Source organism: Culex pipiens, chromosome 2 (assembly GCF_016801865.2).
Source record: "Culex pipiens pallens isolate TS chromosome 2, TS_CPP_V2, whole genome shotgun sequence".
In the NCBI taxonomy this organism is placed as follows: domain Eukaryota; kingdom Metazoa; phylum Arthropoda; class Insecta; order Diptera; family Culicidae; genus Culex; species Culex pipiens.
In genome coordinates this window covers 32,784,355-32,802,926 of record NC_068938.1, presented here as the reverse complement: position 1 = coordinate 32,802,926, position 18,572 = coordinate 32,784,355, and positions in this window count along the sequence as shown.

The window sequence follows — 18,572 nt, the reverse complement described above, 5'->3', positions numbered from 1 at the left end:
ATCAAAAAAATGTTGAAAAGTGTTACTTTTCGAAACAAGTGCTGAAAAGTTCAATTTTTCAGCACCCATTTCAGTGCTGAAAAGTAGAACTTTTCAGCATTTATTTTGAAAAGTGTTGCTATTCGATTCTATTATTTTTGGTACAAAAAAGTAGGCTATTTCGTCGTTCAAGAATGACAGGAAAAGTAAGTAGTTTTACGACGGAATTGCAAAAAGATATTTTAGCAAATTAAATTTAAAAAATATCAGTAAAATTGGGATGGTTGAATCGTAAATTCCTACAGTAAAGATGCAACATTTCTCGAAATTGAGCTCACATTTTTTTTACTGTCTTAAATACTTTGATTGTCCACGATCCATACAAAATATATTCGTTTTGTATGGAAATTGTCCACAAGGGGGGAGGGGGGGTCTGAGAATTTAAAAAAATGTCATTTATTTTGAAAAGTGTTGCTATTCGATTCTATTATTTTTGGTACAAAAAAGTAGGCTATTTCGTCGTTCAAGAATGACAGGAAAAGTAAGTAGTTTTACGACGGAATTGCAAAAAGATATTTTAGCAAATTAAATTTAAAAAATATCAGTAAAATTGGGATGGTTGAATCGTAAATTCCTATAGTAAAGATGCAACATTTCTCGAAATTGAGCTCACATTTTTTTTACTGTCTTAAATACTTTGATTGTCCACGATCCATACAAAAAATATTCGTTTTGTATGGAAATTGTCCACAAACGGGGAGGGGGGGTCTGAGAATTTAAAAAAAATGTCCACGTGGTTTATGGATGGTCCCTTGGGCACTTTCGACCTTATGTCCTTTTGACTTTATGTCCTTCGAACTTTTGTCGCACATCCGAAAATATGATCGTTAGTCTGCCTTGAAATTTAAACGGAAACACATTTGTATACAAAACTTTTGAACTACTTATCTGAAAACCAAACAATACTATAGAGTTGTTATATTGGACAAGAACGAGACATCAAATCGAATCGCATGGAACTGATTTGGCAAAAATCTGTGCAGTTGGGTGTCCAGAAGCCATACTTTACAAGCGGAAATCTGTCTTTTAGGTTATTTAACACCTAAACTCCCAAGCTCGAGAAAAAGGGGGATTTCCATACAAATTCCCCCTTTTTCTTGAGCTTGGGAGTTTAGGTGTTAAAGAAGTTGTTGTTGTTTATTCATTTATTTCTGGCAGCTTTATCCTTCTTGGTCATTCGCTGCCCTTATTTAAAGACAGGCTGACCAAATTTGAGCAAGCTTGATAAAGAGGTGTTTACAGCTTTGGTATTCTTGTTGACAAAGTTGCAGATTATTTAATTTACTATAAATATCTCATTTTTTGAAAAACATTTACACGACAATTGTGACCCAGCTGTTTCAAAAGGTTTGAATAAAGGGGGTCTACGAAGTTTGTATAAAAGTTTCATTTTTTAGCAGGTTTGTAGTCTTACCTCAGTGAGCAAAGCAAATAAATATGCAACACAAACAATTCTAAATTATTTTTTTTTTCACTACATTGAATGTGCACAAGTGCAACTCTTTGGTTAGGGCCATCCATAAACTATGTAATAATATTTTGTTTAAAAAGTCAGAAAAAAAACAAAAGTAAACAGTAGGAAAGTATGCAATGTCAACATGGTCAAAAAAGGAAATGTAAAATATCTGAACTCTAATGATATTTTTGTTAAACTGTAAAAAACATGAATCTTAACTAATTAAAAAGACAGTAAGTTTAAGCATAGCTCACATCTCACCCCATTTCCCCCATGGAAAGCCACCACTCGCAAAGCGGAAGTTCATGATACATGGAGCAACGCTTCGAGAGCAGCCCCAGAATTGCAGAATCCTTTTCATTTCCGCCTCCACGGTAGTACACCAGTGCAGAAAATCCGGCGGTTGTTTGCTACCATCAACCAATGGTTCCAACGAAAATATGAAAAAAATCCCCCTTTTTGTATGTGCGGATGAAATGCTGCTTGTTATCATCGCGGATGCTCCCTATGCTGCTGCTTTTGGACAAGTTTCGCCACCCCAATTCAAGAGTTGCAAGTTGGGTTTGTTCCGGAAATGGTTCGAGACGAGCAACAAAAAATACGAATGCGCTTTTCATTCAGCTCCGGAAAAATGGCAGCATGAAAGTCATTCTTTTTTCTGATTTTCGTTCCTGATGAGAGTGTGATCATTAATTCCCTCTATGAATTTCAAATTGGACTTGTTCCCGGTGAGTTGGGCAGCAATTGGCCGCGGGAACTTTTTTGAAGGGTATTTGTACGGATGCAACCACCTTTCTCGGAAAAGTTATGGCGAGCTCCGTCTCAGTTTGAGTTGTTTGCTGCTCAGTTATGAAGAGCTGGGGCGCTTAAAAACTTATAGTTGTTCATGTGCTCATAATTTAGATCGAGCTGCTAATTTGAACCCACCCGAGGGGACGAAACTAATTCCGCACTCGTACCGGGGGTCCAGCGCAAAGCGGCTCCGACGTGGACCGGTAGGGTGGATCGTGCTTTAACCCTTTTAACTAAATTTAAATCAAAAAATCATGTTTCAAACTGTGTTGTACCGATCTCAAGTTTATTTGAAGTTTATTTGCGAAACAATTGCAAAATGCCCACAAAAAATAGCACCACCCTATCGGCTTCCTCATCGCCCGGAACGAGCAGTTTGTAAAACTTTAAATTAAAAACTTAACTGACTTCGGCAGCAGCCCAGTGCACATGGGACATCCCACCCCGGGAAAGTTAGTTTTTCTTACCGAAAGGAAGCTCTGGCGTGGAAACTTTGCAGCGTGCACACAAAGTGACATTCCTTGAACGCGATGGTTTCTTGCGTCCTGGCGGTGTCATCCCACTGGGAACGCCACGTGGTCGGTGTTCAATCGTATCAGTGTTTGGACGGCGATGTTTTGGCAAGAGTTCAAGAGTTGCAGGTTTGATCCCCCACCCCCCTCTGACCTCTGGAACAACTGGGAAGTTGTCAGAGAGCGAGAAAGAAAGTATGAAATTAAATATTTTATCGGAAAAGTTGAATCCATTTGGGATTTTGAAACGTGTTTGACGAGATGATTGTTCGGTGGACATTTATTGAACTTTGACAAAAGTTAAGCTGTTTGTAAGATCCAGCATTAAAATCAGATATTACCTAGCGCCAACTTTCAAATTCACCTGTCCCATGCAGATACCTGACTAATTTCAATTTTCAATCAAGACTCATTGGACTCCAAGACTAATCTTGCGCATGAATTACACGCCAGTGATGTCGAAAATATTCGCATAAGTGCTTCAAAAATCGAAATCTCTGAAAAAAAACTCTTGTATCAGATATTTTTATGTAAACCTTGGAGCGCCAACTCCTTTTACGTCCAATCAATCCATATTTGGTATTTGGGCTCAATACGCTACCAACAACAAGTATCTGAATTTCGCGAAAAAAAAATCATTTTTGATACACCCTAATTTATACGTAAAAGTGAGGATTTTTTAACATTTTCCTCAGATTCACTGTTTTTTAACATTTTTTAACATTTTCCTCAGATTCACTGTTACTAAAAATATCGATTTGCACAAAAACATTTTTTTTACTTTTAATGCTAAAGAAACATATTTTTTCACATAAAAAAATAGCAGAAAAAGTTTGTACAGTTCAATGTAATTGCATTGTGAATTTAAGCAAAATATTTGTAGCTTTTCGTTCTATTCTCGGTAGTATCAATGTCTTAAAATATTAATTTCTAAAAGCTCTCAAAATTTCCCACCAGTTTGTCTGAAATAACTACAAAGATCTATTACTGCGATTCCACGTCAAACCAGTAGGATCCAAATAAAAAATGCTCCGATTTGGCTACAATTTGGTTTCGTAGTACCTTGGCCAATATAAGTAGACCCTTTTGTTTGGAAATTGGGTGTTTTTTGCCAACAGTATAAACGGTTAGAAAAGGATCATTCGCAAATAATTGGTAGATTTCATGTTTAGCAAAAAGCTATTGCGGAAATTTAATTAAAATAAAAAATTCAATTTTCTAATTAATTTTATCTATCTAAGCCAAATCCTTCTTCCATTTCAATTAAGGGTTACAAAAGGGGTGGATATTCTGTCACAAGAAACACCAAGGATTCTGCTATACTTCCAAGATTTTGTTTCTTTTTTGTGACCAGGAGCAGCAAAAAAACTGAACTAACTTAATTTGTGTAGCTACTAACAAAATGCTTTAAATTGCTCATTAGGCCAATGTAATTTCTAAATATCTTAAAAAAATCAGAAGGCTAAAATTCGTTTTTGCTCAAAATTGAAAATTTCATTTAAAAAAGTTGTTGATCGATCTTACACCAATAAGAAAACATTGTTAAACTTTTTTTCTATTTAAGATCAAATAGGCACTTCAAGGCTTTTATTTTTATTAAATTTCGGGACAACAGATCGGAATAGGATCACAAAGTTTCGAAATAGGATTATTTTGAAAAATCGTTGGTATTTCGTAAATGTATAGAATAAATTTAACTGTAACTATGTATACAGCATTTTGTGAAACTTTTTGTTGCATTATTTTGAAAGTAGGAATTAATTTTGAACTTAAATATTTTCTATTGATAAATTTCCCATAGGTTATTTCGATTTATAATATTTTACTGTCTCCATGTCGTGTATCGTGTCATTCAAATTTTAATGTTATTCAAGGCTTTCTTTTTACAAGTAATTTTGCTGTCTTTTAAACTCACTAGTTATCAACCAATTCAGATCTGTTTCTCCGTTGGCTTTGATTTGAATTTGATAAAAATTTAAATTTTCATAACAAGAGCCAATAAATCTTACAAATAATATAAACTCAACCCTAAGATAATTCAATACAAATATTCTTTCAAAAAAAAAATCAAACCATCCACTTTAACGACCCCCAGGTATTTTGCGGTCTCTATTGCAAAGTTCTGCTCGAACCTAGGAGTCCAAAGGCTTGAATGGGATGCAGTGCTGAAAATGTCAGGGGTCATGACTCGAAAATCGGCGACGCTGACACGAATTTTTGAGATCCATTCACTGAACCTTAAAACCGTGACATAAACAAACCCGGCGCAGTCGTGAGTGCCCTAGCTCATTGAGCAGCTGCAATGCGAGGCAGTAGTCGACGAACGCTCGTTCGACGTTGCACGCACACATATAAAGAAACAAGTTTTTACACAAAAAGTTTGTATTTATGCGTGGAAATGTAATTTTGAATATAAGTTATGGTTATTTTAAGTGTTTTGCACAGTCTACAACCATTCAACTATTTGAAAATATTCAAAATAGTGTTTAAAGAGGATTTTACGAGTCAGTCATATGACACGAATTGAGTGAGTGTAGCTCATTTTTTCACGTCTCTCATTCTCCAGCAGCCGACCGGCACAAGCCAGGCGGCAGTGGTTGAATAGACACAGTAGGCTTGCAGTCACATGCTAGCAGTGAACAGACATTTTGGTGCTTCATGTGTACGCTGGGTTGGAAACTTTTTGCAGGCCTGATGGGGAGAGCACCCAAACCTATTTTTACTCCAAGGAACCTTCCACTCCAGGGTTCGGACTGACGACCCAAGTAGCAAGTAAAACATCGCTTTTTATTGTTTTTGTTGATCAATTGCTCCACTAGCGTTTTTATACGTTAATTATTCAACAAATTTCATACAATTTGGTCAATTGTTTACATTATGATAAAAAAAACATTATTCAACATGGTTGTATAACACAAATGCCAAATCTAGCAATGGATTACGAGTAGTTCATTTTGAAGTTTATTCTGACTTAAATGAAACATGCTTGAAAAAAAAAATTACATTTGCAGACATGATGTTTCATTTCAGTTTGCTAAACATGATAACATAGTAGATTTAACCTTTGGTTTCAGCTGAGATTTCTCGTAAGCAAGTTGTTTATGTGTAGTTCGCGTTCGTGTTTTAAAAACCGAGCAAGAACATGTTGCCGAAACAAGCACATATATTTCTAAAAATAGAAACAGCTCATGTTCAATGAAAGTTTTGACAAACTGTTAGTGAACTTGGTAAAACCTAGATGACCGCAGACTTCTTATTGACGTTTAAGCCTGCTCATCCAACATAAACCCTCGTGGAAAGATGCAGATGCGCGCCTGGACTTGACATTTGGAGTGATCTTGGGTTCGATACTTGCCCTGAGGATTCTTCATCAAAAAGGAAAACTGAAAATGCAGCAACGGGAACTAGCAGCAGCAGCAGCAGAGTATTAGCAAGCGATGTTGATAAGCACTCAAACATGATTGAAAAAAAAAATTATCTCAAAAGCATAATAATGAAATTGAATGATTTTTTATGGTTGATATTTTATAATTCAGCTACTATTTAAAGTGTCGGAAAGTGACATTTTACTCACAAATAAAGTATTAAATAAAGAAAAAAATCTCTTAAGCGAACACCTGGCACGTATTTTTATGATAAACCTATTTCACATTCTTGCCTGCCACGATATGTTCTTAAACGGTTCTCAAAACGTTTGCCTAACTCACTTCTCAATCTGATGGGCAGGATGTTGTTAAACGGTTCTAACAACGTTTACATAACCCAGTTCAGAATATTATGGTCATGAGTTCTTATGACATGTTCAACAAACGTTCTCTATGCAAGTATGACTTGCACTTGCAAAACTAATTCAAAACACGCTCTTTTCTAACAGATGAGGAGATGTTCAACAACAGAAAAACGTGCGCTTTTTCCAGCGTTCAAGAGTTCTCGGGGACGTTCGGAAAACATAGTAAATAAGTTCAACAACCAGTTCAGAAATCTCTTTGCGAACAAATGTGCTACTTGGGGACCATTGGATTGCGAGTCCAACCGCCGCCAGCGATTCCACCGGAGCAGGCTTGGTTTGGTGTGTTATTTGTACTTATATCGGGGAGACGACTCCTACACTTGGATTGACTTAACGGCCTAACAACAACCAAGGCCAGGACCGACGTTTTACTTCCCCATCCGATGGAAGGTTGGAGCAGATGGGAATCGAACCCATGATCTTCCACTTACGAAGCGGACTGCTTAACCACTCGGCCAAACCTGTCACCTTTATTCTTTATCAACCTTTATATTTTTTCAACTGATAATGTTGGGTGTAATGCAATACCTGAAATACATTTCCTGTTTCACAGCATGCTAAAACTTGGAGATTTCTTATATGGGTAATTCTCCGCCAACTCACACAGCAGTTGCCCCGACCCCTCTTCGATTTGCGTGAAACTTTGTCCTAAGGGGTAACTTTTGTCCCTGATCATGAATCCGAGGTCCGTTTTTTGATATCTCGTGACGGAGGGACGGTACGACCCCTTCAATTTTTAAACATGCGAAAAAAGAGGTGTTTTTCAATAATTTGCAGCCTGAAACGGTGATGAGATAGAAATTTGGTGTCAATGGGACTTTTATGTAAAATTAGACGCCCGATTTGATGGCGTACTCAGAATTCCGAAAAAAACGTTTTTTCATTGAAAAAAACACTAAAAAAGTTTTAAAAATTCTCCCATTTTCCGTTACTCGACTGTTAAAATTTTTTGGAACATGTCATTTTATGGGAAATTTAATGTAATTTTCGAATCTACATTGACCCAGAAGGGTCATTTTTTCATTTACAACAAAATTTTTCATTTTAAAATTTCGTGTTTTTTCTAACTTTGCAGGGTTATTTTTTAGAGTGTAACAATATTCTACAAAGTTGTAAAGCAGACAATAACAAAAATTTTGATATATAGACATAAGGGGTTTGCTTATAAACATCACGAGTTATCGCGATTTTACGAAAAAAAGTTTTGAAAAAGTTGGTCGTCATCGATCATGGCCGTTCATGGTCACCCGCGACAGACACGGACGACGAAACAAAGAGAAACGCAAAAAGTAACTTTTTCAAAACTTTTTTTCGTAAAATCGCGATAACTCGTGATGATTATAAGCAAACCCCTTATGTCTATATGTCAAAATTTTTGTTATTGTCTGCTTTACAACTTTGTAGAATATTGTTACACTCTAAAAAATAACCCTGCAAAGTTAGAAAAAACACGAAATTTTAAAATGAAAAATTTTGTTGTAAATGAAAAAATGACCCTTCTGGGTCAATGTAGATTCGAAAATAACATTAAATTTCCCATAAAATGACATGTTCCAAAAAATTTTAACAGTCGAGTAACGGAAAATGGGAGAATTTTTAAAACTTTTTTAGTGTTTTTTTCGATGAAAAATACGTTTTTTCGGAATTCTGAGTACGCCATCAAATCGGGCGTCTAATTTTACATAAAAGTCCCTTTGACACCAAATTTCTATCTCATCACCGTTTCAGGCTGCAAATTATTGAAAAACACCTCTTTTTTCGCATGCTCAAAAATGGAAGGGGTCGTACCGCCCCTCCGTCACGAAATATAAAAAAACGGACCTCGGATTCGTGATCAGGGACAAAAGTTACCCCTTAGGACAAAGTTTCACACAAATCGAAGAGGGGTCGGGGCAACTGCTGTGTGAGTTGGCGGAGAATTACCCATGTACATAGAAAAAAGTTTAATTTTAGAAGGTTGAAATTTTGGTTGGTTGAAAATTACCTCTTTTTAAGTAAAAAAGGAAATGATGACAGATTTTGTATCAATTTTTTTTGATAATTTTACATCAGGAATTGATGAATATTCATCAGTTTCTGATGAATTAAATCAGGTTCACATTTTTACAAATTGTTTAAGTAATATTTATCATAAAAAGAGATAATATTCAACCAACCAAAATTTAAACCGCCCAAAATTAAACTTTTTTTCTGTGAATTTAGATGGTGTTAGCTCTGCCGTGGTTCGGTGACCCATTTTTCTACACTGGCTAGCCTAGCGCGAGGTACCTCAGCTTGAATCGACAAGCCTCGCCCTAAAGAAAGTTTGCGTCAATTCAAACGTTAAAAAAGTAGAATTTTAGAAGGTTGAAAATTTGGTATGTTGAATATTACCTCTTTTTTGAGTATGTTTTAAGTACATTAAAAAATGTGAAAAATGTGAACCTGATGAAAATTCATCAAAATCTGATGAAAATTCACCAGTTTCTGATGCAGTTTTACACATATTTTTGACACAAAATCATTCCCTGATGAATATTACTATAATTTTTTCTTGCTGTGAAATTTTTACGAACAATAGCAGTACAACACTTTTCAGCTTCAGAATCTTTAGCTGCCATGCCCGGATCTTGGACGAAACTGCATGCGAACAGCCATCAACATCCGGTTCTCGGTTTACTTTCCGCCGGAAGGAAATTCCCCTGCTGCTGGATCCAGCCAAACCCCAGCGGTGGTGCATCATCCACTCAACTGGCATCATTGCCACTCCAGCGAGAAAATCGAGATTGCAGTAAAGATCTGTTACATTAATTTGAATTTGTCGGAAAAATACATTTTGACATAAAGTATGACAAGTCAAAATGGTTACAAGTTGACACTAATAAACCTCAAATGTTATTGATTCGGAAACTGATTTAAAATTCTTAATCAACCCAAGTTACGGTACAAATGTGTGGCAAGTTAGTATGTGCGCTGTAAATATACACATGTATTTATCTTCAAAATCTCTTTCCTGACGGAAAGACAAATACTAACTGGATAGAGTGCAACGAACAGGAACGTGAGGGGTTGGTGAACAGTAAGGACGACGAAAGAGTTGAGTAAACAAACACACTCAGTGACAGTCGTCGTCGTCCTTGTCTGGATGAGAAATGCTTTGAAGATCATGCCTCCAAACTCTCTGACAGAGTAGAGGAGAATCAAACAACCAACAAACACAGACTTTGCCCGGCGGCTGTAGTTCGCTGTGGCAAACAAAGCGATAAGTTAATATTTAATTAACCATTTGCGAAGAATCACTGGCAAACAAGTTCAGGTTGAGTGTGTGGTAGAAGCTTCTCATCTTACTTTTAAAACTAACTTTTTTTTAATCAAAACAAATATTATTTTTTTCAATATACCTAATTCGAATATTAGAACCTGTATCTTCAACCACTCGCAACAAAAACTACGATAGTCGAACACAACTTTGTTGCACAGCCACTTTCCGCTCCAACGAGTAACGATGCTTGCCGTTACATTTTACAACGAGAAGTTGACAATAGTGTTGTCGCGGAAATGTCCTGCTCAGGTAGAACAAGAGTATCAATATAAATTCACTGAAACTTTATGGCAGTTTGCGAAAGAGATCAAATGTTGGCTGAACGATTTTTTGGTTTACAAAATTTTTCAAGGATATTTCTTAAGATATTGAATTTGAAACAATTTTTTTTCGAACCCAGCACCTTTAGCTACAAAGCAGAACCCACATCGCACTACGAAGAATACTTTGCAGCACGGAAATCTAACGGCACCTGGCTTGGGTCGTTGCTTCAACAGTCGCACACCTCATAAACGTTCGAGGGACTGTGCCATTTACCGCCGGGAGGAGAGGATATTTTACATCCCATGAAGGTAAACTCTTCAACTATAGTTGCGTGCACCAAAGTAGCTGTATACCAACCTCCAGACGGTGTCTTTTTATGTGCGATGATTACGACTGTACACGGCGATGAGATTGCAGCTGGGACAAACCAACCAAGCCACCCACCTGGTCCAGGTACTAACCTTGATTCTGGGATGTCAGGTGTATAGTGCCAGTGATACCCTCTCTGGGATCGAGAAGGTTGATGCGACGACACACGTATCTTTTACCACGCGTCGTTTATGCTTCCCACTTAGCTTACCTTTCAGGAAATCAAGGAGGGAAGCACCGATTTTTTGTATGTTTCTTTTGTTGACATTTAAGCTCAATAAAATGTAACATCGTTTATAGATTTTTTATAACTTTTAACATCAATTCAAATAACAAAAATCATGATAACTTTAGTAAAAAACAAGAAATAAATTATTCTAACCATCCTAGGAATCGGATTTTTTCCTCTATGTAATAAAGTGATCTGCGTTCAATGTGGATGCAAGATTTTAAGGAATGTTGAAAGTAACGACCTGTGTTAAAGATAATATGCAAGTTGAGTCTAGTTTTGCACTGGGAAAATTTATATGAACTCATGAACTTCAAACAATGATAATAATTTGTGTGAAATATTGTAAATGTTTTCCATTTTATCAAATTGCAATTTGTGGCAGTAAATAGATCAGAATTAAAATTAGATTTTTGTTTCAAATTGATTTTTCACACTAAAACACTAAAAACGAAAATAACAATTTGACAAATAACATATTTTAAAACAATCGTAGATATTTTGCTAACTTTTGGCATAAACATGAAAGAATTCATAGGGATTATTAATTTTCTCGCTGAATAATTTCCAATTTCCATGGGGACCGTCAAACTAAATCATCGAACTTTGTGATAATTTTGAAAAAAATTATCTTAAATATTATGAAAAGGCCTGATTTTTAGAATCAAAATAGTAGTTTATGCAACAAGTTGCAAAAAGAGGACTTTTTCAGCACGAGTCGTACATACGAAGAGTACTGAAAAAATCAAGTTTTGCAACGAGTTCCATACAACATTTTTTGCAATTCCGAAAAACACCCATTGAGTGAAATTTTAAGTCAAATTTTCACGTATTTTGTCAATAAATCGTTTAAATCAAAAAAATGTTGAAAAGTGTTATTTTTCGAAACAAGTGCTGAAAAGTTCAACTTTTCAGCACCCATTTCAGTGCTGAAAAGTAGAACTTTTCAGCATTTATTTTGAAAAGTGTTGCTATTCGATTCTGTTATTTTTGGTACAGAAAAGTAGGCTATTTCGTCGTTCAAGAATGACAGGAAAAGTAAGTAGTTTCACGACGGAATTGCAAAAATAATATTAAGAAAGAACAATTCATTGAATCTTGAAAAAACCATGTTTAAATCTTTCAAATTTCTTTTCGAATTCCAGCTTCAACGTAAAGTGATAGGCAAATTGTTTTTACTTAAAATGAAAATATGATTATATTTACATGTTTTTACAGGTAAAATATTATCGATGATCCAAATAGCGAACAACAATTTCTATATTTATCTCATTCAATGAATTTTCTGTGTAATATCGACTGTATCTACTGAATATGACTTTTACTGGAATGTTTAATATAATTCGACAGTTGAAAATAATAAAAAAAACTCATAAGAAAATATCAGAGCAATCTTAAAAATCAATTTTAAAAATAGTGTTGTTTGAAACAATAAACATAAAGATTAAACATGTGCATAAAACTTTAAAAAACAAAAAAGCAAAACTCTTAGAAATTGTTTAGAAGAATAACATCCTATCCTTCGCTATTTGTGATAACTTATCAACTCAGCATTATTATGTTTTCTTAGTAAAGGTTGTAAAATGTAACATTATTTAAATGTTTAATTTCATTTCAATTCTTCTTATGATTTCTTTAAATGATCGAACAATTTATATTTCGCCTTAATGTTAAAAACTAAGCATTTCAAAATAGTAGAAACCCTTGGGTTTTCACGGAAATTTCCAAATTTTACAAAATTCACTAAATGCGAAATCGTGAAAATTTACTAACCCTAGTTATCATAAGGATTATTCTGAAAAAAACATTAGTAGAGTTAATTTATCACATCAACTTGATTTTGAGAAACTTTACCCATATCGATATGTTTTCATTTCTTTTAAGACGTTTTTTTGTCTTTAAAAATACAAAAGGGCCAACTTTTAAGCTATAGGGTATGACGGACGTTTTGTTTTTGACACGATTAGGTTTTTTTTTAAATCGTGTCTTTCGCAAAGTATCGAAAATGATAACAAAAGAAATCGATAACATAAGATGAGTTTTAAATTAGAAATTTACTTAAATAAAATTTTGATTTTCACCGATTTTGATTCAGGTCAGGTTAAATTATTCAACAAAAATGGTCTTTTTAATTTAAAAAATAGCGTCCATCATTATCCATCAATAAAACAAATTCATTTGAAAAGAAGAAAATCTTCTACAATTTGCATTTTTTGGACATTCGAATTTAACATTTGGTTACTAAGATATGATTTTGCTAAGAAAGAAAATTACCCAAAAAACTTTTTTGTTGAGTTTTACAATCGTCAATCGATGATATTATTATCATTTATTTTTCAATTCGGTTTTATTGGTGAATAATCAAGATACAATGAGTTATTTTGAAGTGCATAACAGAGTTTTGGAGTTCCTTACAGCTGTGTGTTGCATCATAATCCATTTAGGAACAATTATTTCTTTAACTAAGGCACTAGCAAGAGTAAGAAAAAACTATAAAAAAAAAACTTACAGAAATTGCAAAGGAAAGGGGATAGAGGAAGAGAAAGCTTATATCTAGATCACAGTTTATTTATCCTTTGTAGATGTGTTTGATCATCAGTTCCCCAAGGGCCATGAATTGTTCCGCCTTGTTCCGGCAGCTCCGAAACCGCGTCATCATCTCCCCCGCGAGAGCAAAGAACTCCGGCAGGGTGAAGAGATCTTCCCCGGTGACTTCTTGCTGGGCCGTACTGCCGCTACCGGCGACCACGCTGGCGAACGAACGCCCCCAACCTGGAGGGAACGCTGAGTTTTCCGCTGGAACCGTAAGCTGTCCAGCTGCAGGAACGGCTGCGCTCGTACTTCGCTGAGGAGAGTGGGACGCTGCTGCTTTCTTCTTTCTCTTTTCCTGCTCCTCGAGGTAGACCTTGCGCGCGATGCATCCGCGGTAATTGCCGGTATGGTTGCCGTCACAGTTCGCGCACTTTACGCGCGGCTTGGTTTGTTCTGCCTTGTCCCCCAAGTCCGCCTTTCGTGGCAGTGCGCACGCCTCCGAGAGGTGTGACTCACCGCACTTCACGCAGCGGGGCCGGAGGTTGCAGTTCCGCGAGCCGTGGCCGAATTTCTGGCAACGGTGGCATTGCGCTACGTCCGTCGGGTTCTTGGTGTAAAACCGCCAGTTTACCTAAAAACCGTCCAACGTCTTAGTCCGCCGCAGGTCTTGGATCTTGACGGTGCCGCGGTCGAAGTACAACAGGTACAGTGTGTGTGTACCTGTTACCGTTGTCTTGCGCGAGAGCACTTTAATCTCCCGCGGTTTTATTCCGGCGTCCGAAAGGTGACCCTTCAGGTCGGAGATCGGACGGTCTTGATAACCCTGCAAGACGACCTTAACAGGGGGCTTCTCGGGGTTGAATGTGTAGAAGTTGAAGTTGCTACGCTTCAATTCTTCAAACACCAGGTCGAAGTTCTTTTTATTAAGTGTGATCACTTGCACTGCCGACTTACCGATTTTCAGACAATATCCGAGGCCTTCCAGCAACTCGTCAACATCGTCCTCCAACGTGTCCAAAACAAAAATTGGAGGTGGTCTTCGTTCCGTTGGAGAAATATTCTTTTTTGGCGTCGGCACTTTTTTCCGTGCACTACCATCGTCGTCGTCGTCGTCGGTAGTGGTGCTACCGTCGGTGTTGTTGTTGTTTTCTTCGTCGTCGCTCAGCATCTGGAACTCGTTCCTGATGGGAATGTTGGCGGATGTTGATGTGCCACTAGTCGTGGCACCGGAGGTACCCGAACGGGTTCGCACTGGAGATCTCGGAACATATCCGGGATGAAGATACTTTTTGTCGATGCCTTCTGCGCTCACGCTTCCCTGCGCGATGGCGGTCGACACGGCGTTGGTTTGTTTACCTTTTTGCACACGGCCGGTAGACGAACTTCGCGGGTTTTTCGAGGCCGCACTCGAACTGCCACGGCCACGGCCGGCCTTTGGCATGCTGGAGAAGCAAACTCGCGGGTAACCACAATCAATTACGGCGAAAAAAATCGAAAAAACGATGGAGCACTGAGCACTAGCTGCATGCTCTCGTGCGTACACGGAGGGAGCTGATATTATCATTATCATTTATCAATCGATGATATCTTGGAAACCATTAATCCAATTTTCAATGGTAAAATTGAAACATATGTAAAATTTCCTCAACGCTTTGAAATAAATATTTTTAAGTTTTTTTTTTTCAATTCACGACATACTTTTTAATAGTGCTTAAATCATATAATCAAAATAATTTAATAACATCTTTCTTCTAAAAATAACCCTTAATTTTGTTTACCCTGCAACCAATATGTCAAATTTTGTATCAAGTAGACGAATACCTGTTTCACCCATTATCCGACAAGTTGTCAAAAATATTTCAATTCATTCTAAATTGCAATTTAAAGAATACAATTTACAGCTTCAAACCCTTAAGCTTATGGGAAATTTACCGAAAGGATAACGCTGTTGAATGTTTATTATAGAAAAATCGTAAGACTGCGATTGGCCAAAAAGTTGATACCATAGGCTTATAGTCCACGAAATTCCTTAACTCTTGCCTAAGGGAGTTTAAAATATATTTATTTTCAACAGTAGCAGAAATTTGCAAACGCTTGGAGAATGAGAAAAACCCATTCCGGATCTTCATGGCACAATTTAAAGTACTTCGAAAGACCTTTCAAATGCAAAAACGAGAATATAAAAACGAGAAATTTTAAGATTTTTAATGTTTTTTTGGACCATAAACTTCAATGCTCATTTTACCCCCTTCCCTTGGTTGTAGAGGGCTCATATTTGGCATTAGTTCATTTAAGACAAACAAACGCTGAAAGTTTCATCCAAATCGGAGCACCTCGATATGACCTGTGAAGCCACACTGTAGAACAACTCGCATAATCAAATGTGTTTTATTTTGATTTAGATTACACCAACTAAAATTTATTATTTTTTATCATCATATTTGCAAGTGCTTTTGCTATAGAATAGTTTTTTTTTTGCTTCTTCATTTTTTTTCAAATACCTAGCTTTGCAAAGTAAAAAAAAAAAGACAAAAATTCCAACGATTCCCTTCCACCGTCAAATTAAGTGAGCAACTGACTCCTGCTTCAAACGTTTCCCCAACTTTTTGAAATTTTCCCTTCCCAACCGATTCCCGGTATGTGTGGGGGCGTGTGTCTTTTTCCACACCGGGTGTCATATATATTCGAACAATTTGCTCCTGCTGTCACTTTGTGCTATAAGTTTCGCTCCATTCCTGTCCTTTGGAGTTTCCATTAGGGAACGTCACACACACACACTTACACTCTTTTTCGTTGGTAAAGTTTTTCTCCTTTTTCATGGTTTGGATATGAGTGTAAGGAATAAAATCTCACACTAAATTACTCCTTCGAACCCAGATTTCCTGCCACATGAACGATGATAACTTATTCACGAGAGAGTCCCGTCATTTCTCCAAATCAAGTGTCACATTTGCAGCTCTTTTGGGAATTCAAAGGAAAAAGAAGGAACTTTCGTCAAGTTTCCTCCACATACAATGTTTTCTTTATGGAGAAGGACACATTTTCATCCCCAAGTGGGCCCAAGTCCTTGACAGGGGGAGAACCCATCAAGAAGATGATGTGCGGTGGCACCATCTAATGGGCACTCATTTCTGGGTGTGGCCATCACACTTCCGAGCAGCAGCAGAACACAAAAAAGTTGACCATCAATTGGACGACCTTTTCCACGTCGTCAGTTTTTTCTCCTGTTTTTCCTGCCAAAGTGACATTTTTATTGTTTCACCACCACCACAAGGTTTCTTCTGACCACGTGGTGGCATGTAGGGAGAGTGCTTTTTATCCGGTCCCTTGCCCTTCCCCGATGGGACATCCGGAAAATTGTCCCCAAAACCGACACACGTCATAAAGCTGCAAAGTTGGTCAGCTTACATAAACTGGTCCTGTCAAGTGTTTTTTCATTCTCTACCTCCCCGAGTTAGGTGTTTCTTTTTTCCTCTCCTTTTTTTATTTTCAAGGGGACACGTGGATTGAGATGTCCCCGAGATGGAAAACATTAACTGCTCCAAAGCCATTACGGTCTCACCGACCGCATTCGTCCAAGTAGAAGCTGAGGGGTTTTTCCTTGAGTATGAATGATTGATGTGTATATTCGTAGCTGTCGTAAATTTTTAATGGAAGTTCCAACTTTGGTCCACAATTGCCAGCGTTCCTACTACCGAGAGAATGCTTTCAAACGCGAAATGGTCCGAAGAAAGTTTCTTTTGTTCTGCAGAACTTAAGTGTTGAATGGTTTCGGGGGAGAGATTCGCAACATTGACCAGTTAAAAGTTACTTGATTAAAGAGCTTCCGAGTGATGTTTCATAAAACGTGCAATAGGTCTAACGTAAGTAACTTTACCCACCCGGGATGGTGAAAGTTGAATGATGGAAACTGGCATAATGGGTTATAACTTGAGGGGAACTCGTTTGTTCGCTGGTTGGTGACGCGTCACTGGAGTTGACAGATCGGTTGGAAGTGCTTTAAAGTGCTTTGATTTGCAGAGGGAAACCAGTTGATTTTACTTGATGAAAGAGAGGCTGAACTAGATGAACAAATTTGAAAAAATAGAGTATATTCGACCCATTTAAAAATTACTTTCTTTTTTCTATTTTCTGCTTAAATTTTGTTGCATACATTTTTTCATGTAAATTTTAATGTCAAATCAGTTTTTTAATATCAACTCACTGCTTTCAATCACTCTTTATTTTTATTGATTCTTTTTGGTGACAGTAGAATTTACAAAATTCAACCTCTCAAAATCAGATAACAATATTTTGTGTTGACATATCAAATATATTTTAAATCGAAAAATATAAGATTAAACCGAAAAAAAAATATCAAGTTACAAAAATATCGAATGGACAAAAAATCATCAACAAAAAGAAGGATTACCAAAATGACAAAAAGTAAACAAAATCAAGGGCTGCTCAAGTTTAAAAAATGTTGCAACAAATTGAACTCTTTAATTAATTAACGTTCCTTAATCCACCTTTGGGTGGTTAATGCCTTCCTCACATTCATAAAGTCAATACAATCAGTAAAAATAGCAACATTCCCCCTTAACATGTTTAACAAATCAACTTTATTACTCATTTCTTTTGATAGAGTTCGCAGACCTTCAATATTTCTGGCTCATCGGCAAGGTCTGATAAAAAAAAAAAAAACCTATTCAACGATAGTTCGCATGGAAGATTCAGTCAATATTTCTATCACAATATCTGAGATTCGGCCTCCAAAAAGTGTATAAATAATACAAAAGTGCTTATAACTTTTGATAGGATTGCCAGATTCATTTGAAAGGTCTTTCGATTATCTAACTAACGATGGGTCGCATGATGGATCCCGACATCACTTTTATTGAAATATCTGATATCCGGCCTCCAATAAGTGCATAAATAACACTTAAGTGCTTATAACTGTTGATAGGGTTGTCAAATCTTCAATGTTTTGGGCTCATTGGAAAGGTCTTTTCAATACCTTTCTAAAAATGTATAACATGATAAGTTTTCTTGCAAAAACACCCTTTTTTAACATAACTTTTGAATTACTTAACTAAACTTGCTGATTTTAAATAGAGACCTATGGGACCCCAAAACGGATCGAATGAGACTAATACGGTAAAAATCCGTTCATCCAGTCCGGAGATAATCGAGTGACATTTTTTTGTCCACTCACCTACACACATCCACACAGACATTTGCTCAAAACATGATTTTGAGTCGATATGTATACGTGAAGGTGGGTCTACGAGGTCAAATTAATAAGTTCA